The sequence below is a fragment of the Amblyomma americanum genome, chromosome 9 (genome assembly GCF_052857255.1).
Source record: "Amblyomma americanum isolate KBUSLIRL-KWMA chromosome 9, ASM5285725v1, whole genome shotgun sequence".
In the NCBI taxonomy this organism is placed as follows: domain Eukaryota; kingdom Metazoa; phylum Arthropoda; class Arachnida; order Ixodida; family Ixodidae; genus Amblyomma; species Amblyomma americanum.
Genome location: NC_135505.1, coordinates 113,715,844 through 113,739,099, shown reverse-complemented (window position 1 = coordinate 113,739,099; position 23,256 = coordinate 113,715,844). Strand labels below are relative to the sequence as shown.

The 23,256-nt window shown below is 49.4% G+C and overlaps 1 protein-coding gene and 11 non-coding genes across 14 annotated transcripts in view; 1 reads left to right on the top strand and 11 right to left on the bottom strand.

The window, feature by feature from the left end:
• Nucleotides 1-1,951: 1,951 nt before the first annotated feature.
• TRNAH-GUG (transfer RNA histidin (anticodon GUG)) lies at nt 1,952-2,023 on the bottom strand. The gene has a single exon. It is a non-coding gene; the product is annotated as a tRNA-His (tRNA).
• Nucleotides 2,024-2,147: 124 nt separating this feature from the next.
• On the bottom strand, nt 2,148-2,219 carry TRNAH-GUG (transfer RNA histidin (anticodon GUG)). Its single transcript has one exon. It is a non-coding gene; the product is annotated as a tRNA-His (tRNA).
• Nucleotides 2,220-2,342: 123 nt separating this feature from the next.
• On the bottom strand, nt 2,343-2,414 carry TRNAH-GUG (transfer RNA histidin (anticodon GUG)). Its single transcript has one exon. It is a non-coding gene; the product is annotated as a tRNA-His (tRNA).
• Nucleotides 2,415-2,537: 123 nt separating this feature from the next.
• TRNAH-GUG (transfer RNA histidin (anticodon GUG)) lies at nt 2,538-2,609 on the bottom strand. The gene has a single exon. It is a non-coding gene; the product is annotated as a tRNA-His (tRNA).
• A 123-nt stretch (nt 2,610-2,732) lies between these two features.
• Nucleotides 2,733-2,804, bottom strand: TRNAH-GUG (transfer RNA histidin (anticodon GUG)). The gene has a single exon. It is a non-coding gene; the product is annotated as a tRNA-His (tRNA).
• A 715-nt stretch (nt 2,805-3,519) lies between these two features.
• On the bottom strand, nt 3,520-3,591 carry TRNAH-GUG (transfer RNA histidin (anticodon GUG)). The gene has a single exon. It is a non-coding gene; the product is annotated as a tRNA-His (tRNA).
• Nucleotides 3,592-3,713: 122 nt separating this feature from the next.
• On the bottom strand, nt 3,714-3,785 carry TRNAH-GUG (transfer RNA histidin (anticodon GUG)). Its single transcript has one exon. It is a non-coding gene; the product is annotated as a tRNA-His (tRNA).
• A 6,941-nt stretch (nt 3,786-10,726) lies between these two features.
• On the bottom strand, nt 10,727-10,798 carry TRNAH-GUG (transfer RNA histidin (anticodon GUG)). Its single transcript has one exon. It is a non-coding gene; the product is annotated as a tRNA-His (tRNA).
• A 122-nt stretch (nt 10,799-10,920) lies between these two features.
• Nucleotides 10,921-10,992, bottom strand: TRNAH-GUG (transfer RNA histidin (anticodon GUG)). The gene has a single exon. It is a non-coding gene; the product is annotated as a tRNA-His (tRNA).
• A 122-nt stretch (nt 10,993-11,114) lies between these two features.
• TRNAH-GUG (transfer RNA histidin (anticodon GUG)) lies at nt 11,115-11,186 on the bottom strand. Its single transcript has one exon. It is a non-coding gene; the product is annotated as a tRNA-His (tRNA).
• A 3,195-nt stretch (nt 11,187-14,381) lies between these two features.
• Nucleotides 14,382-14,453, bottom strand: TRNAH-GUG (transfer RNA histidin (anticodon GUG)). Its single transcript has one exon. It is a non-coding gene; the product is annotated as a tRNA-His (tRNA).
• A 2,039-nt stretch (nt 14,454-16,492) lies between these two features.
• The window catches only part of LOC144104128 (triokinase/FMN cyclase-like), a 203,296-nt gene continuing 196,532 nt past the window's right edge, over nt 16,493-23,256 (top strand). Inside the window, exon 1 of one of the 3 annotated variants that reach the window (XM_077636955.1) lies at nt 16,493-16,569. The gene's annotated coding sequence lies outside the window, so the exon portion shown is untranslated. Of the gene's footprint in view, nt 16,621-23,256 lie in introns of all 3 variants that reach the window. The other 2 variants (XM_077636956.1, XM_077636957.1) reach the window with 2 other exon arrangements.

The window sequence follows — 23,256 nt, the reverse complement described above, 5'->3', positions numbered from 1 at the left end:
GGTATTGGCGCGAAGACTACAGACAGTGATAAAGGAAATTGTTGGACCCCCACCAGACATGTGGAATAAAAGGGCGATCGATTTTTTCCAACATTCACAAAGCACGCAGTGTACTTGAAACCTGCGATGTAATTAATGGGCGGGTGGCCATGCTTCAGATTGATCTCGAAAAAGCTTTTGATTGTGTTTCTCATGAAATCTTGTTTTCCGTTTTAGACAATGTGAAATGTCGGTTCAGTTATCCGCGAGGGTGTAGCCCTGGCGTATCGAAACTGCACGACAAGATTGATTGTTAACAAGTGCTTGGGGGCCCCATTAGCGTGCAGCGTTCAGTGCGTCAGGGCTGCCCCCTCAGCCCTCTCTTATTTTGTATTTACATCGAAACACTGTGTAGTAAAATATTAGAAGACAATAGTATTAATGGCTTTAGGTTGCAAGCTGCTGAAGTTAAGCTGTTGGCGTATGCTGACGACGTTGCTGTATTCACGGTTGATCAGGCGAGCATAAGCGAAGCTGTCGGGTGTGTACGCGAGTTCAGCGAAGTCACCGGTAGCGGGGTTAATTGGTCCAAATGCCTCGGACTCTGGCATGGATGGTGGCCATCCCACCCGGACCATTTTGCCAACGTACCGTGGACGACGACACCGGGCAAGTATTTGGGCGTTCCGCTTGATGCTTATCGCGAAAGCGAGGAGTATTGGAAACAGCAAACGAAAGAAGCACGTGACAGAGCTGGAAAATGGAAAGGCACCAATCTCTCCATTTTCGCCAGAGCTACAGTCTGCAACCTGTTTTTTATTAGCAAGCTCTGGTATGTGATGCAGGTTTGCATTGCTCTCGGGTGCACATTCAGAAGTTACACCGGATTTTTGCCGTCTTTATATGGGCTTCCGAATGGGAACGTTGCAGCAGAACGAACCTGTTCCGGCGGGTAAAAGACGGGGGGTTGGGGCTAGGGCACCTCTTTTTAAGGCAGCTGGTGAACCGTTTTTTGTTTTTTCGCGACGTCTCAGACCCGTTCTTGCGCACCGTGTGCCAGGTGAGGCTGCGGCGATTGCTGCCCGAGTTTGTTGTTACCACAGAAGAGCTCTCGGGTGGAATTTTTGGTTACTACAAAGAAATTGTAGCAAGTGTTAGGTTTCTTTCAGCGCGTTTTTCTAGCGATTATTTGTATAAAACTAAAAGAAAGAAGTTGTACCATGATCTTTGTGATATTGTTTTCCCAGAGCCTATGTACAGGGCCTTGTACAGTGGAGGTCCTGGAGCTGATGTTTTAAAAAGGGTAAAGAAAATGCAGGTGCCACCAGGAGTAAAGACCTTCTTTTTTAAATTACACACCGGGACACTCCCAGTTAAAAAGTTTTTGGAAGGAAAGGATTTCTTTTTACCGTGGGGATCGAACTGCTTAATTTGTAAATAGCCCGAAACAATAGACCATGTTTTTTTGCATTGCTGGGAAGGGGTTTATTTTTGGGATGTGTTACAAAGGACAATAAAGAAAGAGCTACCACTTGACGCGCAGGGAATTCGTTATTTAAGCACAGACAATGAGGATGGGGTACCATTTGATCTCATAATGCTCTTGGGCCTCCACAGTATATGGCGCTCCAGAATGGCAGGCTATTATTGTGACAAAGACGCACGACCTGCCCGAATTTATTTTCGGGAAAGAATGGACTGCTTTCTGGACATCCAGAAAGCAGCTGCGGAGCCTCCCGAGTGGCTCTCGAGGCTAGAGCCGCTCTGTATGCTTCGTGAATTTTAGTATGACGAAGCCAGACTCATGATGGCTGACCACGACAGTGTCGTATGTACATAGCGTTTTGTGTGTTTTTGTTGAGTGTTTTTTGTGTAAATGTTATGAGTCAAAGCCAGGCAATAAAGAAAAAAAAAAGAAGGGAGGAGAAAGATGGAGAGCAGGGGTGTCCCGAGTGGGAAGAAGAAAAAAAGTTGCCGTGACCAGGATTCGAACCTGGGTTATTGCGGCCACAACGCAAGGTACTAACCACTATACGATCACGGCTGCCCGGAAGGGACGGACGGCACGGGGAAAGAGCCGGCGCCAAGGAAGCCAAACTGGTTCTGATGAAGAAGGGAGGAGGAAGATGGAGAGCAGGGGTGTCCCGAGTGGGAAGAAGAAAAAAAGTTGCCGTGACCAGGATTCGAACCTGGGTTATTGCGGCCACAACGCAAGGTACTAACCATTATACGATCACGGCTGCCCGGAAGGGACGGACGGCACGGGGAAAGAGCCGGCGCCAAGGAAGCCAAACTGGTTCTGATGAAGAAGGGAGGAGAAAGATGGAGAGCAGGGTGTCCCGAGTGGGAAGAAGAAAAAAAGTTGCCGTGACCAGGATTCGAACCTGGGTTATTGCGGCCACAACGCAAGGTACTAACCACTATACGATCACGGCTGCCCGGAAGGGACGGACGGCACGGGGAAAGAGCCGGCGCCAAGGAGGCCAAACTGGTTCTGATGAAGAAGGAGGAGAAAGATGGAGAGCAGGGGTGTCCCGAGTGGGAAGAAGAAAAAAAGTTGCCGTGACCAGGATTCGAACCTGGGTTATTGCGGCCACAACGCAAGGTACTAACCACTATACGATCACGGCTGCCCGGAAGGGACGGACGGCACGGGGAAAGAGCCGGCGCCAAGGAAGCCAAACTGGTTCTGATGAAGAAGTGAGGAGAAAGATGGAGAGCAGGGGTGTCCCGAGTGGGAAGAAGAAAAAAGTTGCCGTGACCAGGATTCGAACCTGGGTTATTGCGGCCACAACGCAAGGTACTAACCACTATACGATCACGGCTGCCCGGAAGGGACGGACGGCACGGGGAAAGAGCCGGCGCCAAGGAAGCCAAACTGGTTCTGATGAAGAAGTGAGGAGAAAGATGGAGAGCAGGGGGTGTCCCCGAGTGGGAAGAAGAAAAAAAGTTGCCGTGACAAGGATTCGAACCTGGGTTATTGCGGCCACAACGCAAAGGTACTAACCACTATACGATCACGGCTGCCCGGAAGGGACGGACGGCACGGGAAAGAGCCGGCGCCAAGGAAGCCAAACTGGTTCTGATGAAGAAGTGAGGAGAAAGATGGAGAGCAGGGGTGTCCCGAGTGGGAAGAAGAAAAAAAAGTTGCCGTGACAAGGATTCGAACCTGGGTTATTGCGGCCACAACGCAAGGTACTAACCACTATACGATCACGGCTGCCCGGAAGGGACGGACGGCACGGGGAAAGAGCCGGCGCCAAGGAAGCCAAACTGGTTCTGATGAAGAAGTGAGGAGAAAGATGGAGAGCAGGGGTGTCCCGAGTGGGAAGAAGAAAAAAAGTTGCCGTGACAAGGATTCGAACCTGGGTTATTGCGGCCACAACGCAAGGTACTAACCACTATACGATCACGGCTGCCCGGAAGGGACGGACGGCACGGGGAAAGAGCCGGCGCCAAGGAAGCCAAACTGGTTCTGATGAAGAAGTGAGGAGAAAGATGGAGAGCAGGGGTGTCCCGAGTGGGAAGAAGAAAAAAAGTTGCCGTGACCAGGATTCGAACCTGGGTTATTGCGGCCACAACGCAAGGTACTAACCACTATACGATCACGGCTGTCCGGGAGGACGGATGACGCGGGAAAGAGCTGGCGCCAAGGAAGCCAAACTGGTTCTGATGAAGGAAGGAGGAGAAAGATGGAGAGCAGGGATGTCCCGAGTGGGAAGAAGAAAAAAAGTTGCCGTGACCAGGATTCGAACCTGGGTTATTGCGGCCACAACGCAAGGTACTAACCACTATACGATCACGGCTGTCCGGGAGGGACTTTTTTTTTTATTACCGGTAAACAATACATAAAAATCTCTAGCCACACTTTGGCCGAGACAATGGGTTAAAACTTTTTCATGTTAATCAGTTCATCCATAACTGCCACCCAGTCCGGCGGCTGGGGTTGACTGCGGAGAACATCTCTCAGGAAAACTGCACTTTCTATAAAGTTTTCTCTCACTGGTCGCACATTTGCGTCGGCGTGCCTGGCCGCCATTCTCGTTTTCCAGATGCTGTGGAGGCCCCAGTAGCATAAACATGTCGTAAGGAACCTCCTCACTTTCTATAGGTAGAAACCGGATGCCATAAGGAGTTACAGGTAGTTCTTTCTTCAATGTTCTTTGCAAGATGTCCCAGTGGAAAACCGGGTCCCAGCAGTCGATAAACACATGTTCGATGGTCTCGGGTTTTTTGCAGAGTATGCAGTCGGTGGTCCAGGGCACAAAAATGCCTTTATCGTTTAGCCATGTTTTCACCGGAAGGGTACCGGTATGAAGTTTAAAGAAAAAGGATTTCACAGTCGGTCTTACCGGCATCTTCTTAACTCGCTTTAACACATCTTTGCCTGGGCCTCCGCAGCAAAAGGAACGGTATAAGGGAGCAGGTATAAATATATCTAGCAAATCTTTGTACAGTTTTTTCCTGGGTACAGCAGATAGATACTGTGTAGAAAAGTGAGCGCTCAAAGTGCGAAAGGCTGCCACAACTTCACGCAAAAAGCCTGTTACAGCACGATTCGTGGCCGGGTAACTGGACACGACAAATTCCGGCAACACGTAGCCTAAGCGCACCTGCAACATTGTGCGCAACAAAGGGTCGGTTTGATCACGTAGAAACAAAAATCTTGAGACAACTTGCTTCAGAAACAAATTAGAAAGACCAAGGCCGCCCCTTTTGACCGGAAAGAACAGATTAACTCGACTTGTTCGCTCCCAATTTGAGCTCCAAATAAAGACAGCAAACACTCTATGCAGCTTCTGCAGGTTTGCTCGGGTAATGAGCACGAACTGCAATAAATACTAAATTCTGGCTATTAAAAATACATTGCACACACTTGCGCGCGCGAAAACAGAAAGGTCACGTCCTTTCCAGCCATCCGCTTTTCTCCTTGCACTCTGCGTTATCTCACCCCACAACTCCGTACTGCTTTTATAGTGCTCCAAGGGTACCCCCAAGTACTTCGCAGGGGCGGTCGTCCATTTCATGTTAGCAAACACGGCAGGTGTGCTGTCCCAATCACCGTGCCAAAAACCTGTGCACTTATCCCAGTTAATTTCGGACCCAGTCTTTTTGCAATATTCCCCCGCAACTTTCACAACTTCTTTAACGCTTTCTTGATCCGCGCAAAAAAACAGCAATATCATCAGCGTAAGCAAGCACTTTTACTTGCGCCGACAGAAGAGTGAAACCGCAGATCCCATCATTGTGCAGCAGTGATAACAGAAAAGGCTCAAGGTAGATCGCAAAGAGCAAAGGCGAGAGCGGGCAACCCTGCCTGACCGAAGAACACACAGGTACAGGTTCAGTCAGCTGTTTGTTCACTATAATTCGGGTAACACAGTTGTCGTACGCCATCTGTACACCTTGTATTATCACAGAGCCGACGTTGGCATATTCTAGAATGGCGAAAAGAATGTCGTTTGACACTCGATCGAAGGCCTTTGCAAGGTCAAGCTGTATCATGGCAACTCGGCCCCCGAAGGCATCGCAGCATTCAAGAACAGTTCTAGCAATGTGCACATTTGTTCCAATGGTGCGACCTTTAATACCGCACGTTTGGTGGGGCCCTACAAGGTCCTTTATGACATTTTGCAGTCTGTTGGCAAGAATCTTCATAAACACTTTATAGTCAACGTTGGTTAGGCTTATCGGCCGATAAGCCCCAACGGACAGAAGTTTAGCCTGGTCCTCACTCTTGGGTATTAAAACCACGTGTGCTGTTTTAAATGATAGTGGCATTTTCTTTGTCTCATAAATTTCGGTGAAGACGCAGTGGAGAGCTTGGGTGAGTTCGGCTTTGAACTTATAAAATTCACTACCAAAGCCGTCAGGACCGGGAGATTTTCCGGCACTCAGCTCTTCGATTGCTCTTCCCACTTCGCTTACGCTGATTGGTACCTCCAGCCCTTGTTTTATATCGTCTCCTAGTTTTGGCATACGGGACAAGAACGTGTTTGCAAACCCCTCTTCTTCAAGCCGTCGCCACTCAAGCAATTCTCGATACTGCTCAACAAACGCTAACTGAATCACTTTGCTATCATTCGTTACCTCGTTTCTGTACCTGATTTGTCTCACTTCATTCTGAGTCGCGTACTTCTTTTCGTCACTAAGCGAGCGTTTAGTAGGTACTTGGTCAAGCCAGAGGCGTTCAGCACGGGCCCGTATCATGGCAGCTGTATACTTGTCTTTTTCGATAATCTCAAGTTTACTTTTTGTATCTCTTATTTCTTTCTTATATCTTCCCGGCTGAGAACTTTCCATGCTTACGAGCAAGTCAAGTTGGCAATGTAGTTCTTTTTCTTTAACACGTTTATCGTGGCATATGATGCTTGCCCTTTCAATCGCGTTTATTTTCACTTGCTCTTTGAAATCTTCCCACCTAATTACCCAGTTCCCAGGCTCTGCTGATAGCAATGCTTTAATGCATTCATTAAATTTAATGTCAAAGCGTTCATCCTCGAGTAACTGTGCGTTAAACTTTCACAGGTCCCACGAGAAACGAGATTTCTTGTCTTTGTTCCCCAGGGTAAACGTAACTAAGCTGTGGTCGGTAAAAGACATGTGTTTTACCTCGTAGCTATTGCACAAAAGAATCAGGTCAAGCGACACATATACGCTCTGTCAAGTCTCGCGTGACTTTCACCCTTGAAGTGAGTAAAGTGCGGCGCTACCGAAAGAACTTCAGCAACATCATCTAAACCATTTTCTTGCACAATCGAATTCAACAATTCCGCACTTTTGTCACGAAGGAGTCTTTTTGTAATTCTATCCTCTGCTTTACAAACGCAGTTAAAGTCGCCCAAAAGCACAATTAACCGCTCACAGCGCACATATTGTTCAACGTGCTCAAAAAATTCCTTGCGCTCGTTCTCCCTGTTAGGAGCATACACGCATATGACTCTTCATAGCAAATTGCAATAAAAAAAATCCACTACAACCAAACGTCCAGTTTGACACAAAGTTAAATTCTGCTCGACAATCCCCAGATAATTCCTAATAAATACAGCACAACTGCCCGATGTGCCAGAAGAATGGCACAGACAAACATTGTAGCGTGCCGTAAAAGGCTGCACCATAAGGTCCGCCTGTTCCTGTCTTTCGACTTTCGTCTCCTGTACGGCTATTATGTCTAGGTCATTATCAACGAACAGCCGGCTTAGCTGGTACTGACGCTTCTTGGAAGCCAGTCCCCTGACATTAATTGTTGCAATGCGCAACGCTCTAAGAGGTGTAGAAGCCATCTAGTTTAGGTACAGGAGCCATATGGTGCATACCTCGGGACACAAGGCGACGGTGCGGGTGACTTGCCTATAGTCTGAGGTGCTCAATGGGTGCGGTGCCGGTAATCCAAAGTCTCTTGCACAAGTGCCTCTTGCGTATGGACTGGAAAATCAGCCCATGCAGTCCGTTACCGAAAAAGGCCATCTCACGCCCACAGAAACCACTCACAGGGCACTCACTCCAACTAAGGCGGCGGCTTAGCCGCCGCTCGTTGATCGGCCTGTACATTCGGCCGCGGTTTCAACGTCGGTCGCCTGACACCAACTGTCTTCTGCGGCGGCTCGTCGCCTTCGCTCACTTTGGGCTCTCCATTCGCACTGTGCTCGTGCGGTCGCTTCCCTGCTTGGTTGCTGGTTGACGCATCTGTCACTTCCATGCTGTCACCATGCTGGGGAACGACGGGAGCTGACGCCCCACCGCTCAAGACTTCATCCGTTGGCGCCTTGACTTCTGCAGGCTGCGCTGCCTGTTGCTGCCGCTTACTGCTGGACTCCTCTACGCTTGTGGATATTTCCGTAGGGGGCACAGCAGGGGCCTTCTCCACGCTGTCCCCTGCCTCTGCTGCAGCGTCTTCCGCGTCAGCCTCGTCCATGACAAGTTCGGACGAAATGTCAGTGTTGACTGGGACGGCAGCACTCGCGTACGTGCGTACGCAGCTGCTTTCTTCGTGCCCGTAGCGACGACAGGCGCCGCATCGTGGAACCTTGCACTCACGGCGAATGTGCCCAGTACCGTGGCAGCGCAGACACAGCGGAGCTCTGCCCGGTACAACCACGAGAGCCAGCTCACCGCCAACCCTGACTTCGTGAGGGAGGTCTTCCAGCTTCACGCCAGGGCTCATTTTCAATGAAACCAAGCGTGTCGTCGACCCCTTGCTAGCGACACCCTAGACGCGCCACCGCTCCTTGGAGACTTCGCTCACCTTGCCGTACGGAGCAAAGGCTACCCTCACGTCTTCGTCGGGCACGTTGTGCAGCAGCCAGTGCAGCTTGACGCGGACGTCCTGGTTTGCCGGGTCGATGACGAGACAGCGGCGTTCCTTGACTTTCAGGTCTCCGGCAGAAAGAATTTTCGTCACCGCCTCAGCACTCGCGAAAGTAACAGCCCATACATGGCTCATGCGATACGCCCCCAAGGCGATAACCTCGGGGAGCAGCATCAGCTGAGCCAGCGCATCCCTGAAATCTTCGACCCGATAAGGACGGGCCCGCACGTCAGCGTGCAAAAAAACTGTGTTCAACACAACACGTCCTGTAGGAAGGGTAGGCAGAATCACCTGATACTCTTCATCCGAGGCAAATGCCCTGTTTCCGCGGCCAGACATGACCGCTGTAGCTGCTCCAACAGAGCCCGTCATCGCACGTCCGTCACGCTCGGTGGCCGGAAGTCGAATCCCTCACGGCTGCCCGGGAGGGACGGATGGTACGGGGAAAGAGCCGGCGCTAAGGAGGCGAAACTGGTTCTAATGAAGGAAGGAGGAGAAAGATGGAGAGCAGGGGTGTCCCGAGTGGGAAAAGAAAAAAAGTTGCCGTGACCAGGATTCGAACCTGTGTTATTGCGGCCACAACGCAAGGTACTAACCACTATACTTTTTTTTTCTTTATTGCCTGGCTTTGGCTCATAACATTCAACAAAAAACACACAAAACACTATGTACATAAGGCACTGTCGTGGTCAGCCAGCATGAGTCTGGCTTCGTCATTCTAAAATTCACGAAGCATACAGAGCGGCTCTAGCCTCGAGAGCCACTCGGGAGGCTCCGCAGCTGCTTTCTGGATGGCCAGAAAGCAGTCCATTCTTTCCCGAAAATAAATTCGGGCAGGTCGTGCGTCTTTGTCACAATAATAGCCTGCCATTCTGGAGCGCCTTATACTATGGAGGCCCAAGAGCATTATGAGATCAAATGGTACCCCATCCTCATTGTCTGTGCTTAAATAACGAATTCCCTGCGCGTCAAGTGGTAGCTCTTTCTTTATTGTCCTTTGTAACACATCCCAAAAATAAACCCCTTCCCAGCAATGCAAAAAAACATGGTCTAATGTTTCGGGCTGTTTACAAATTAAGCAGTTCGATCCCCACGGTAAAAAGAAATCCTTTCCTTCCAAAAACTTTTTAACTGGGAGTGTCCCGGTGTGTAATTTAAAAAAGAAGGTCTTTACTCCTGGTGGCACCTGCATTTTCTTTACCCTTTTTAAAACATCAGCTCCAGGACCTCCACTGTACAAGGCCCTGTACATAGGCTCTGGGAAAACAATATCACAGAGATCATGGTACAACTTCTTTCTTTTAGTTTTATACAAATAATCGCTAGAAAAACGCGCTGAAAGAAACCTAACACTTGCTACAATCTCTTTGTAGTAACCAAAAATTCCACCCGAGAGCTCTTCTGTGGTAACAACAAACTCGGACAGCAATCGCCGCAGCCTCACCTGGCACACGGTGCGCAAGAACGGGTCTGAGACGTCGCGAAAAAACAAAAAACGGTTCACCAGCTGCCTTAAAAAGAGGTGCCCTAGCCCCAACCCCCCGTCTTTTACCCGCCGGAACAGGTTCGTTCGGCTGCAACGTTCCCATTCGGAAGCCCATATAAAGACGGCAAAAATCCGGTGTAACTTCTGAATGTGCACCCGAGAGCAATGCAAAACCTGCATCACATACCAGAGCTTGCTAATAAAAAACAGGTTGCAGACTGTAGCTCTGGCGAAAATGGAGAGATTGGTGCCTTTCCATTTTCCAGCTCTGTCGCGTGCTTCTTTCGTTTGCTGTTTCCAATACTCCTCGCTTTCGCGATAAGCATCGAGCGGAACGCCCAAATACTTGCCCGGTGTCGTCGTCCACGGTACGTTGGCAAAATGGTCCGGGTGGGATGGCCACCATCCATGCCAGAGTCCGAGGCATTTGAACCAATTAACCCCGCTACCGGTGACTTCGCTGAACTCGCGTACACACCCGACAGCTTCGCTTATGCTCTCCTCATCAACCGCGAATACAGCAACGTCGTCAGCATACGCCAGCAGCTTAACTTCAGCAGCTTGCAACCTAAAGCCATTAATACTATTGTCTTCTAATATTTTCCTACACAGTGTTTCGATGTAAATACAAAATAAGAGAGGGCTGAGGGGGCAGCCCTGACGCACCGAACGCTGCACGCTAATGGGGGCCCCCAGGCACTTGTTAACAATCAATCTTGTCGTGCAGTTTCGATACGCCAGGGCTACACCCTCGCGGATAACTGAACCGACATTCACATGGTCTAAAACGGAAAACAAGATTTCATGAGAAACACAATCAAAAGCTTTTTCCAGATCAATCTGAAGCATAGCAACCCGCCCATTAATTGCATCGCCGGCGAAACTGGTTCTTATGAAGGAAGGAGGAGAAAGATGGAGAGCAGGGGTGTCCCGAGTGGGAAAAGAAAAAAAGTTGCCGTGACCAGGATTCGAACCTGGGTTATTGCGGCCACAACGCAAGGTACTAACCACTATACGATCACGGCTGCCCGGGAGGGACGGATGGTACGGGGAAAGAGCCGGCGCTAAGGAGGCGAAACTGGTTCTGATGAAGGAAGGAGGAGAAAGATGGAGAGCAGGGGTGTCCCGAGTGGGAAAAGAAAAAAGTTGCCGTGACCAGGATTCGAACCTGGGTTATTGCGGCCACAACGCAAGGTACTAACCACTATACGATCACGGCTGCCCGGGAGGGACGGATGGTACGGGGAAAGAGCCGGCGCTAAGGAGGCGAAACTGGTTCTTATGAAGGAAGGAGGAGAAAGATGGAGAGCAGGGGTGTCCCGAGTGGGAAAAGAAAAAAGTTGCCGTGACCAGGATTCGAACCTGGGTTATTGCGGCCACAACGCAAGGTACTAACCACTATACGATCACGGCTGCCCGGGAGGGACGGATGGTACGGGGAAAGAGCCGGCGCTAAGGAGGCGAAACTGGTTCTGATGAAGGAAGGAGGAGAAAGATGGAGAGCAGGGGTGTCCCGAGTGGGAAAAGAAAAAGTTGCCGTGACCAGGATTCGAACCTGGGTTATTGCGGCCACAACACAAGGTACTAACCACTATACGATCACTGCTGTCCGGGAGGGACAGGGTGTGAAGGGACAGTGCGAGTGCCAAGGCTTACAAACTGGTTCTGAAGAAGTTCTGCGGAGGAGGAGGATGGAGAGCTGAGCAGAGGTGTTCCGAGTTGAGTAAGAGAAAAAAGAAGATTTTTCATGATCAGGATTCGAACCTGGGTCATTTTTTTCTTCATTGCCTTATTCTTAAGACACAGAAAACAGGGGTAAGCAAATAAACGCTGTCGTCATGTTCCTTGATAGAGAACCATGTGAAATGAACTTTAATAATGAAAAACTGGCCAGTCAGCCCAAAGACACTCCGTGTCGCAGACTCGCTGTTTCAAGACTTCGGTCAGTCAAAGTGCAGTTTATGCATAGCAGCTATTGAACCATGGGACTTATTGTACCAGATAATATCATTTTCAACTGGAGGTGGTAGTGGTTTTATTAAAAAATAATGGTAAAAAGGAAGGAAAAGATTTTTGCTAGCCCCGGCATCTGCCATCGATACTGAAGCACCTGAGCTGGGGCAGCGGAAATAAAGGATAGCAGGCAGAATGGAGAAATGAAATGAAAGAGGTGAGGGGACAGGAAGAGAGGATTTTCAACTGTCAAGTACCGAATTGCGTGTGGTGTCAAAGGTAGTTGTGTAAAACTAAAAAAAAATAAAACGAGAAAAGCTTTCTTTCCGCAAGTAGTAGGAACATTAAAAAAATACTGGACACATGAAAATGCCTGCAGTTTATTGCCAGGTACACCCGGAGCTTGACAATGGAAACACTTACTTAGGAATTCTTTGTCAACAGTTTTGTTGACTGGTGATTTGACTTCCGAAAGACTCCCTCTATTATCCCTTCCCTTACGGCGCGGTTCAGGTGTCCAGCGATGTATGAGACAGATACTGCGCCATTTCCTTTCCCCCCAAACTAATTATTATTATTATAAAGACTGCCGTTTTCTGGCGTGTACGTGGCAGCGGTGGTGGATACGTGTGTACATCACCCAGGTGAGACTTCATTTACCGTTCGGGCGCAACGTTTGACCAACGTTTGATTAGCAGTGACAAAAGAAACCAGCGATGTGCGACAAGTGTCCGGTGAGCATGAGGTCATCTGTTAAGTCTGTTTTGGAGTTACGAGGATTTTATCTGGTTGCAAATCTGTGCCCCAATCTATCCCCTGGAGCTGTGATACCCGAGAGTTTGCCGTCGAAAGCTGATAACACCAAAGATGAGTAGAAGGCTGTATAAGCAAGTCAGTGCACTATACAGAAACGTCTTTTGAGAGAATGACGCCAGCGTGCCAAAAGTGGCAGCTTGACGGGTATCTGCCACAAACGATATAAGTTGAAACTCGTTGTAACGAAATGGTTTATAACGAAATAATGGATATAACAAAGGAATGACGAGATGCCCCTTAGAAGTTCGGTAAGCAGGGACTACAACGAAGCTACGGATATAACGAAGTATTCCCTTCAGTTTTTCTCCTCGTTGTTCGTCCCACTGAATGTGTCTCAGATTGCGCTGTTCTCTTCATGATGACAACACTGAATTGCTGCGCCTTGGCGATTGAAGTAGTGACGTTGCACGAGTTGTTACGAATATCGCTCGTCAATAATCTTCAAACACGTACGCTCGCTTAGCATGGGTGCGGGCTCTTTTTTATGTTGAATCACAGAAATGGGACGTTTCGCTGAAAAACCTCCAAAACGAAACGGCGGCCCTCAACTGAGACCCTCCAGCAAATGGCGTCGACCAGTTATCGTGACATCACGGTTAATCCGCTTAATTCATGGTTAATCCCCCTGCAGTAGGTAATCATCACCACCAGCCTGATTACTCCCACTGCAGAACAAATTCCTCTTCCATGTCTCTCCAATTAACCCTGTCCTTTGCCAGCTGCGGCCACCGTATCCCCGCAATCTTAATCTCTTCCACCCACCTAACCTTCTGCCACACCCTGCTACGCTTGCCTTCTCTTGGAATCCACTTCGTTACCCTTAAGGACCAGCGGTTGTCCTGCCTTCGCATCACATGCCCTGCCCAAGCCCATTTCTTTTTCTTCATTTCGACTAGGATACCATTAACACGCGTTTGTTCACTCGCCCATTCTGCCTGCTTTCGGTCTCTTAACGTTACACCTATCATTTTTCTTTCCAAGGCTAGCTGCGTTGTCCTTAACTTAAGCTGAACCTTTTTCACGAAAATATAAAGGTTACACCCCACCTACCATTTTCTTTTGTCCCCCATTTCTTCGGCTATTGCTCTCCAGTAACTGGCATTCTCGCTGCATCCATCCAGCAGTATACTAACAAATAAGCACCTGCCGTTCGCGAAAACATCTGGCTCCAAGTTCAACATATAGGTTTTCACATAATCAAGGAAAGTTGCTAACAATGTTGCACCAGTTTGCCTGCAGGTCACTTTCAGTTGCATTTAAAGCCTTCATCTACCACCACTGTACAGCTACTAATATCAAGCTACTGCAAATGACATGATTTTCGTGAGCTCAGCGTTCCGCAAATTCGACTAACGCCGATCTTTAAGAACATTTTGCGAGCACTAAATATCGCGGCGCAGAGAGGCAGGATCCTTAATTGTCTGTGTCCTCAAGGTTTAGAAGATTTCGGACACTCCAAACACAGTTACGTGGGGCCCCACTCTAGAGGAAAATATATATATAAAAAAAGAAAACTGATTTTTTTTTATCGCCCAGCCCTAAGAAAAAAGCCTTTTCTGGAAAGGACGGTGCATTGTTATCGGGAAAAGAATCCGCCACACGGAGTTCCCACCACAATTTACACTTGTGGTTCCAAATAGGTAACAACTTCGTAGTATCATGTCCATCTTTTCCCTTATTTGAAGTCGAAATTTTCCAAAAGTCATGCGCGAAACATTTTTTTTTTCGACAAACGCAAAAATTCGTTTACAGTATATGATCGCCGGCTCTGAGGTATCGTGGAGAAGTAAGATGGCAATGTGGCGTGGCATGAATTTTGTTGTCTGAAACAAAAAAACATGCCGTGACCAGGATTCGAACCTGGGTTATTGCGGCCACAACGCAAGGTACTAACCACTATACGATCACGGCTGCCCGGGAGGGACAGCTGGCGTGGGGAAAAAGCATGTACTAAGACTTACAAACTGGTTATGAATAAAAAATCTAGTTTGACGGAAACCCGCCTGGTCGGGGAGAATCGTGGCAGAAGGAAAATAAACACCTAAATCTCGTTAATAATTCTTTGTTAAAGACGTTTCGGTTCCGCTAGGGAGCCTTGTTCAGAATGACAACACTAATGATAACACTAAATGTTTCGTATATAGCGGTACTTGTGGCGCATGAAGAGATTTCAGGTAAGGTGTTGTGTTATCTTTTTCCCTTTCACCAGTCCGTGTCATCAAGGAGACCACCTGTACTGTCAGGTAGTCTAACACTACAGGCTGATTACTGACGTCACTGCAGCTTGTTTCAAGCTGTTTTTCGAACTATTCTGGTCCAGCGATGCAAGCTTGCTCAGAATCGACGCGTGCGGGATCCTGTACACGGCACACTGGCTTGGTCGACGTCTTCCATGTCATTCCTCCCTCCAAAAATGTCACCGCCCTTTACCTTGGCCAATCACAAGACCGACAAACTCTCCAGTAGTGTGTGAGAATGTGAACGGTTGAGGCGAGGGAGGAGGAAGATAGAATGGCCCTGGCGATCACATGCTTTTGCGGGAGGACGAGAACTACACTGCGTAGAAATGTAACGTGATCCGCCAAATGTAACGAATGGCGAAACGTTACCGTCAGGTACCTGCTGCCCTATATTCCTTCTTAGGACTAACGGTGTGGCAGTGACGCTGCTGTGGCTTCCGGCATATGAACACGTCAGCCTCATATGCACCTCCAGTTGCGACCGTACCGATTCGTCATCACGTTTAGTTATGCAGGAACTTCGCACCCTTTCTAATCTTACTATGTAGCATATGTGGCACACAAATGTATCTCATTCGGGACCAGGTTGTGGCAACTCTGGTCATGGGCGCAAACACAGTGATCGACTTCACATTATACGAACAAAGAGCTTTCCACGTGTCTCGCTTGAAGTCGCCCCTGCCAGCATTTTTCTTTTTTTTTCTCGAAATCACGTGACACCACGTCTTGTCTACTCGGTGTTTATATTCACACCCAGGTGGCTAAGCAAAGCTCAAAACGTTCCCTGAAGATTAAACCACAGTGCCAGATACCAGCTCGGGGCTACCCAGGCCGTTTACGTGTTGACATCAAAAGCAAATCCGGCTCAGTGCGTGCGTCTTTGTCACAATAATAGCCTGCCATTCTGCAGCGCCATATACTGTGGAGGCCCAAGAGCATTATGAGATCAAATGGTACCCCATCCTCATTTTCTGTGCTTAAATAACGAATTTATTTTCGGGAAAGAATGGACTGCTTTCTGGCCATCCAGAAAACAGCTGAGGAGCCTCCCGAGTGGCTCTCGAGGCTAGATCCGCTCTGTATGCTTCGTGAATTTTAGTATGACGAAGCAAGACTCATGATGGCTGACCACGACAGTGTCGTATGTACATAGCGTTTTGTGTGTTTTTTGTTGAGTGTTTTTTGTGTAAATGTTATGGGTCAAAGCCAGGCAATAAAGAAAAAAAAAGCAAATCCGGCTCAGTGGTTAGGGCGCTCGACTACTGATCCGGAGTTCCCGGGTTCGAACCCGACCGCGGCGGCTGCGTTTTTATGGAGGAAAAACGCTAAGGCGCCCGTGTGCTGTGCGATGTCAGTGCACGTTAAAGATCCCCAGGTGGTCGAAATTATTCCGGAGCCCTCCACTACGGACCTATTTGTTGCTCTCTTCTTTCACTCCCTCCTTTATCCCTTCCCTTACGGCGCGGTTCAGCTGCCCAACGATATATGAGACAGATACTGCGCCATTTCCTTTCCACCAAAAACCAATTATTATATTATTAATTCGCGACGGCGATAGCAGAGCCATCTGTACGAATGCTTCGCAAGCTTTTAAGCAGATCACGGAGGCCACGCCGACAGATGGCAACGGAGGCAACGTGTTACGGGAAGAGAGATAGAGGAGGGAACGTAGCTGGCGGTCGTTCTCTCCGCGGTTTGCGCGACCTTGCTGCTGGTCATCACGTGACTAGCTCAGATAACGCGGCCGGCGCAGCTACACTCGGCACGGCCGTCCCGCCCCGAAGTCTGTCCTACGTGCCAAGGGTTACACGCCGCTGCCACCGTAAACAGACGAACGTGTGAGTCCCGTTGCAAGCCTCGATTTCCATGTTGGCTATCAGAACTCCGCGAGTGACGTGATGCGAATAATTTAAGGACTATAGGAAAAAATACAAGAGAGGCAATCGGTCCACGACAGTGTTGCATGTCACCCGCAACCTCGGTAATGAATGCAGCGCGGAGGCTAGAAAACCGAGTGCGTCTGTTGCGCTGTACGCGTCTCAATATGCGGCGCACGAAAACACGAGAGGGCGCCTCAGACGAACCACGTGCACGAAACTGCTCCTTTTTTTTCACTGCGGAACAGGAGTGTGGTTGGGGCGGTGAAATGACGAGCGTGCCCGTACGGGATCGGTGCCAATTTCGGATCGGATAGGTACCGTTAACTGCTCCGTTTAAGGACCCAACTTCTTTTTGCACGTTCCGCCGTTGCCATCGGACAGCAAGAGCAAACTGAGGTCATGTAAATAACGGTGTTTTACAGTCAAGTTTGCCTCTTCATGCTATTAATTTATACTAAATTTGAGGGCTCGAAAGGCCGTTGAATAACAAATAAATACAAAAATTCCTCTTACTTCTTTTGCACGGATGAAGACTAGCCTGCTCGTTCACTTCAAGCCTTATGTTAATGAAAAAAACAATTGTTCGTGTTTAATGCCAGAAACACCTAGATATCAAACCACCAGCCTGCAGCCAGCCCTTTTTTATCGGTAATAACGTAGCGAGTCTGAATCGAGTGGCGGGAAGATTTTGTTTTACAATCAATATTTATTAAATCCAACTTTCTCGCCGATAATTGCGTCTTTTGTTAGCGGACAGAACGTCAGCGTACCCAAAACGAGCCAGATAATACTTTTTTTTTGCTAAGAACGATAAATACTTACAATTGTTCTCCATGTCCCTTAAGTCCTGAGCCTGTTATACGTAAATGGTGCAGCAGGACCTTATTATTTTTCATTCTTTTAGGCCGCCTACTGACTGTCCTTTACATTACATTCCTCTCCATTTAGTTACGTGCACTGGATAGGTTGCTTTGCCTGCAAGCTACTCGAAAGCGCATGAATTTTGGCGCGATGCAGCCAGAATTTGTAGGGCCACAGCGCCGAGGAACCGCGTTTTCGAAATTCCAAAAGCTGAAATCGATATTACTTTCGGCGCGGCTACACGTTTCTCAGTGATTAAGGAATCTAACAGTAATAGTTTAAAAGTTAACTATTCAATAACAGTTAACCAGCCTGCTAGTTAGCACGCCTGTGTACTGATGTACTGCACTGCTAACAATGCTATGCCGAAGAAAACGCTTTTCTAACACAAAAAAGTCTACTTTTAAAAATTGTGTAAAGTCTTAGGAGAAACAGCCTGCATACCGGCTTGATCCTGTAGTCCAGGTCCAGTTCTATGTTCCCGGATTGCAAAGTTTCTGTTCGCTACTACCCGCCGCGGTGGCTCAGTGGTTAGAGCGCTCGGCAACTGATCCGCAGTTCCGGGGTTCGAACCCGACCGCGGCTGCCGCGTTTCGATGGAGGAAAAACGCCAAGGCGCCCGTGTGCTGTGCAATGTCAGTGCGCGTTAAAGATCCCAAGGGGGTCGAAATTATTCCAGAGCCCTCCACTACAGCACCTCTTTCTTCATTTTTTTTCTTAGTCCCTCCTTTATCCCTTCCATTACGGCGCGGTTCAGGTGACCAACGATATATGAGACAGATACTGCGCCATTTCCTTCCCCAACAACCAATTTCCATTTCCAATTTCTGTTCGCTACAAGCAAAATGCAGAAAATGTCGAGTAAGCGGAGGCTGCGCTGCGCTTTAAAAAAAAAAAAAAACACGGTGTGGCCGAAACCATGCTGCCGGAGGTATTAATACCGTGTTCGGAACTAAGTTCGGGACCCCTCCACTACCGCGCATACTACGTTACGCAGGTTTGGTTTTGTGTTACAAAAACAAGAAACTTAAAAAAAATTTGGAGGAAGCTTAAGCTTCATCCTTAAAAGTGAGTCGCGACAGCGTGTCGTAGCATTGCCAAGGAGTGCTCGGAACGCCATCGCCCGCTCGGCGCGACGCGTGTCCCCTTGGAAAATTTAAGGAAAGGACGTCTGTCTCACATATCTCGGCGGAACCCCAACCGGGCCGTAAGGGAAGGAAAATGAAATGTAAGTAATTGGTTTTTGGTGGAAAGGAAATGGCGCAGTATTTGTCTCATATATCGTTGGACACCTGAACCGCGCCGTAAGGGAAGGGATAAAGGAGGGAGTGAAAGAAGAGAGGAACAAATAGGTCCGTAGTGGAGGGCTCCGGAATAATTTCGACCACCTGGGGATCTTTAACGTGCACTGACATCGCACAGCACACGGGCGCCTTAGCGTTTTTCCTTCATAAAAACGCAGCCGCCGCGGTCGGGTTCGAACCCGGGAACTCCGGATCAGTAGTCGAGCGCCCTAACCACTGAGCCACCGCGGCGGGGCGAAAATGAAATGAACAATTGCTTTTATGGAATTGAAATGATGCCTGTCTCACATTTCTCGCTGGACACCCGGATCGTGCCTTAAGGGAAGGAAAAATCTATCGATCGATATATAAATTAATCTATCAATTGATCGATCGATCGATCAGTCAATCCATCAATTAATCAATCGATCCATCGATTGATCAATCAAGCATTCCACCAATCAATCAACCAATCTATCAATCCGCCGACGACACCGGCTTTTCTGCGACACGCGCTCCTTAACGCTGTCGCGTTAAAAGAACTTGTCGAGCAGCGCCCAGTCGCAAGTCGGCGATGGCGCGTTCACATCGGCTCGCCAATAAAATATAAGAAATCAGCACGCTCTGTTATCGCATATCATCACAGTTTCTACACATATATTGGACGATTCGTTCCTCACGAGGCGTTGCCCTCGAATTACCTTGTCGCTATGATACTGACGCTAGCCTCAGCGACTCCAAGTAGTTATGCGCTCCCGAGATCGACAGTCCGGCTATTCCTTTATGTGTTCATTCGAGTGCGCCTCTTTGTCTATACGCCCGTATCATGCCCATGCTGACACCCAGTCCAAGTATGGCTCAACGGCGAGGGTTAGATACGAAGTTTGACTGCAGCTTGGGCGCGGTAGCTCGACGGGAACCTGACTTTAAAGAAAGGCACATCAACCCATCACGGTATTTGGCGACGAATGGACTTGTATCGAGAGGTTTGGGACACGATGAAGGCGATGGTTCCGTCAAGAGAGATGACCCAACCCGGCGTGTGTGTGTGTGCCGTTTTTTTTGTCTCTGTGTGCGCTGCTTTTGAACAAAGTTTTAAAATAAACGTTTACTTTTTGCTGGAATGGTTGGTTGCCCGAATTTACTGCGCACTGACTTGGAGCCGAAGTTTGCAATGAACAACCCACTGGCTTTTCCAAGACACAAACGTCTCGTGGGCAGGGGCTCGCCTTCATTTTTTTTAACTCGTAGAAAATTTAATTCGTCGGATTTGAGGAAAGGGAATGACGCAGTAACTGTCTCGCATGTCTCTGTGGACACACGAGCCGCGCGGGAAGGGAAGGCATAAAGAAAGGACTATAGGAGAATAAAGGAAGAAAGAGGTGCCCAATTGAAAGATTTTAGAGCTCTGAGCGAGCAAACAAATCGCTGGAAAAGGTGAGCACGTAACATTTGGTTCGGCTACTCATCCGGAGTTCCCGGGTTCGAACTCGACCGCGGCGGCTGCGTTTTTATGGAGGAAAAACGCTAAGGCGCACGTGTGCTGTGCGATGTCAGTGCACGTTAAAGATCCCCAGGTTGGTTGGTTGGTAACAACTTTATTTAAGGTCATGCAGAGCTTTCGACGGCGCGGCCTTAGGTCTCCCACGTGGGGACGTCGAGGTGTTGCCTCGCCGTCGCCTCGGGGGCCTGATGGACGGCACAGGGTTGGTCACCGTGGCTGGGGCTTCGCAAGGCAGCGGCCCACCGCGGCGGGAGGGTTCCGGAGTTAATAATAATTAATAATAATTGGTTTTTTGGGGGAAAGGAAATGGTGCAGTATCTGTCTCATATATCGTTGGACACCTGAACCGCGCCGTATGGGAAGGGATAAGGGAGGGAGTGAAAGAAGAAAGGAATAAATAGGTGCCGCAGTGGAGGGCTCCGGATTAATTTCGACCACCTGGGGATCTTTAACGTGCACTGACATCGTACAGCACACGGGCGCCATAGCGTTTTTCCTCCATAAAAACGCAGCCGCCGCGGTCGGGCTCGAACCCGGGAACTCCGGCTCAGTAGTCGAGCGCCCTAACCACTGAGCCACCGCGGCGGGTCGGGGTTAGCACCGTGCGGGTTTTTGTTACAGTCCAAGAGCATGTGGGTATGTGCCGGGGTAGCGCGTGTGGTATCGTTCCGAGTTGGAGTACGTGAGCGTCTGCAGCTGTCGGAGGGCCACCGCGTGCACCCTGTCCAGCTTGTCGCTGGGTGGAGGGAAGGTTCGGCGGGCTAGGCAGAGGGCCTTGGTAATTTCATTGAAGCTGGTCAAGCAGTCTTTGGTGGTGTCCCATGGACGACGGTCGCCGGCGCGGTTCCCGAGCTCGCGCGCCTTGGCGTGTGCCGTCTTGTTTCGATTGCGATACGGCTTCGATACTTCTCCCATGTGCGTCGGGAACCACTGAATTCTGGTTTGAAAATCTACCTCCCGCTGGACTTGTCGATTACTCAGGATTCGGGCCGCGCTCTGTGAGATCCATTCTTTGGCGAAGTTTAGGAACGTTCGTCGCGAGTCACAAGAACCGTGGTGCACGTCGGATCCGTTAGGGCGAGTGCCACCGCCGCTTCCTCCGCTTCTTCTGCGCGCTCGCACGCTACACTTGCCGTTATGCGCGTTTTGCCACTCGAATCGGCGACCGCAACCGCGAATCGCGAGCGTTCTATACGTATTCCGCGGCGTCAACGAACCTTGTCCCCGTTTCATCTTTGTGGCTGTGTAGGAGAGCTCTGGCCCTGGCTACTCTTCTTCCCCGGTTGTGTTTCGGGTGGATGTTCCGTGGAATCGGGTCGACTCTTATCGTTTGTCTGATCGCGTCTGGTTCGGCGACTTTCTGGCCTTGTTGTGCGTGGTAACGGATGCCGAGACTTTCCTTGATCTGGCGTCTTGCAGTGTCGTGCCCGCTAATCTTTCTAGTTGTGAAGTGCGCTGCGCCTCGGCGATTTCGCTAAGCGTATTGTTACGCCCGAGCTGGAGCAATCGGTACGTGCTGGTGGACTCGGGTAGACCCAGTGCTATCTTGTACACCCTGCGCATGAGGCTTATTCGCCCTTGTACCAGTTGTGAAATGCCGCGACGTACGCAATATGGCTCATGACTAAAGAGTGTATGAGTCGTGTGACACTCGCCTTCCTCATTCCGTTTCTTCTGCTAGTGACCCTGTTGAGGATTCGCATGGCGTTAGCCGTCTTGTGCTTTAATTTTAGTGATCGTTTCGCCGTTGACGCCCTTGGCCTTGATTATAATATGCCGAGGATCCTAATTCTGTGCACTATCGTGATGGCTGCTCCGTTGCTCATGTGCAGTCTGATCTCTTCGTATTTTCGTCTGGTCGTTGCCGCATTCCCACCACTCCCGGGTGGTCTGCCCCTCTGCGTAGGGCGGTAGAGTAGGAGTTCCGACTTTGTAGGCGTACATCGTAATACCGTACCCACAAGGTATTCCTCTATTGTCTCCATTGCTAGTTGCAGTGCCGTTTCGATGTGACCGTCGCTGCCTTCGTGCATCCAGAGGGTTATGTCGTCGGCGTATGTGGCGTGCCGGACGTCTTCGAGTTCTTGTAGCTTTTCTGCTAGCCCGATCGTGACCAGGTGGATGAGCGTGGGCGAGATGACGGAGCCCTGCGGGGTGCCGGTAGTTCCCAGTGTTTGCTCTGCTAGCTGGAGGTCCCCTGCGACTAAAACAGCTCGCCTGTCTGGCAAGAAATCTTTTACGTATAGTTGTACGTGCGTACACCTAGGTTTTGCAGCGATACCTGGTGTAAGATCGCCGAGTGCGCGATTCTGTCGAACGCGCTTTCAAGGTCGAGGCCGAGAATTGCTCTGGCACGTGCCTCTCGTCGTGCCGTCAAGCACCTGGTGCTTGAGTTGTATTATTGCGTCTTGCGTGGGCAATTGCGTTGTATTATTGCGTCTTGCGTGGGCTGCTGTATACGTTCAGGATGAATATGCTTTGTTTCCTCTGCTTGGTGGGTATCAGTTCGATGAGAGCGTGTTCCATCTGGACGCCGCTTAGTTCGCGGTCAACGAATGTGAGACGCTTCCTAACGAGCGTGCATACACCCCTCCCCTCGATTTTGCTGCCGTGCGTTTTGTAGCCTGTTAAGATAGCCGCGTTGCTGAGTGTTTCTTGGAGTAATATTACGTCCGGTTTACGTGCTGCGTGTCTGATGTGTTGCTGTAAAACCGCCTTTTTACCGGCGAACCCGCGGCAGTTCCACCGCCTTTTTGCCGGTGAAGCCGCGGCAATTCCATTTCCATATGCCTATCCCTTGATTATCGTTGGCCATGTAGATGCTGATGCAAGTTACCCGGCTGCCCTTGATGGTGGCTCGGTCCCGCATCACTGCTTGCCGGTGCGTGTCCGTGTTGTGTGAATACGGAGTGATTCATTATTATTTGCATGTTTACTTCGAGGTTA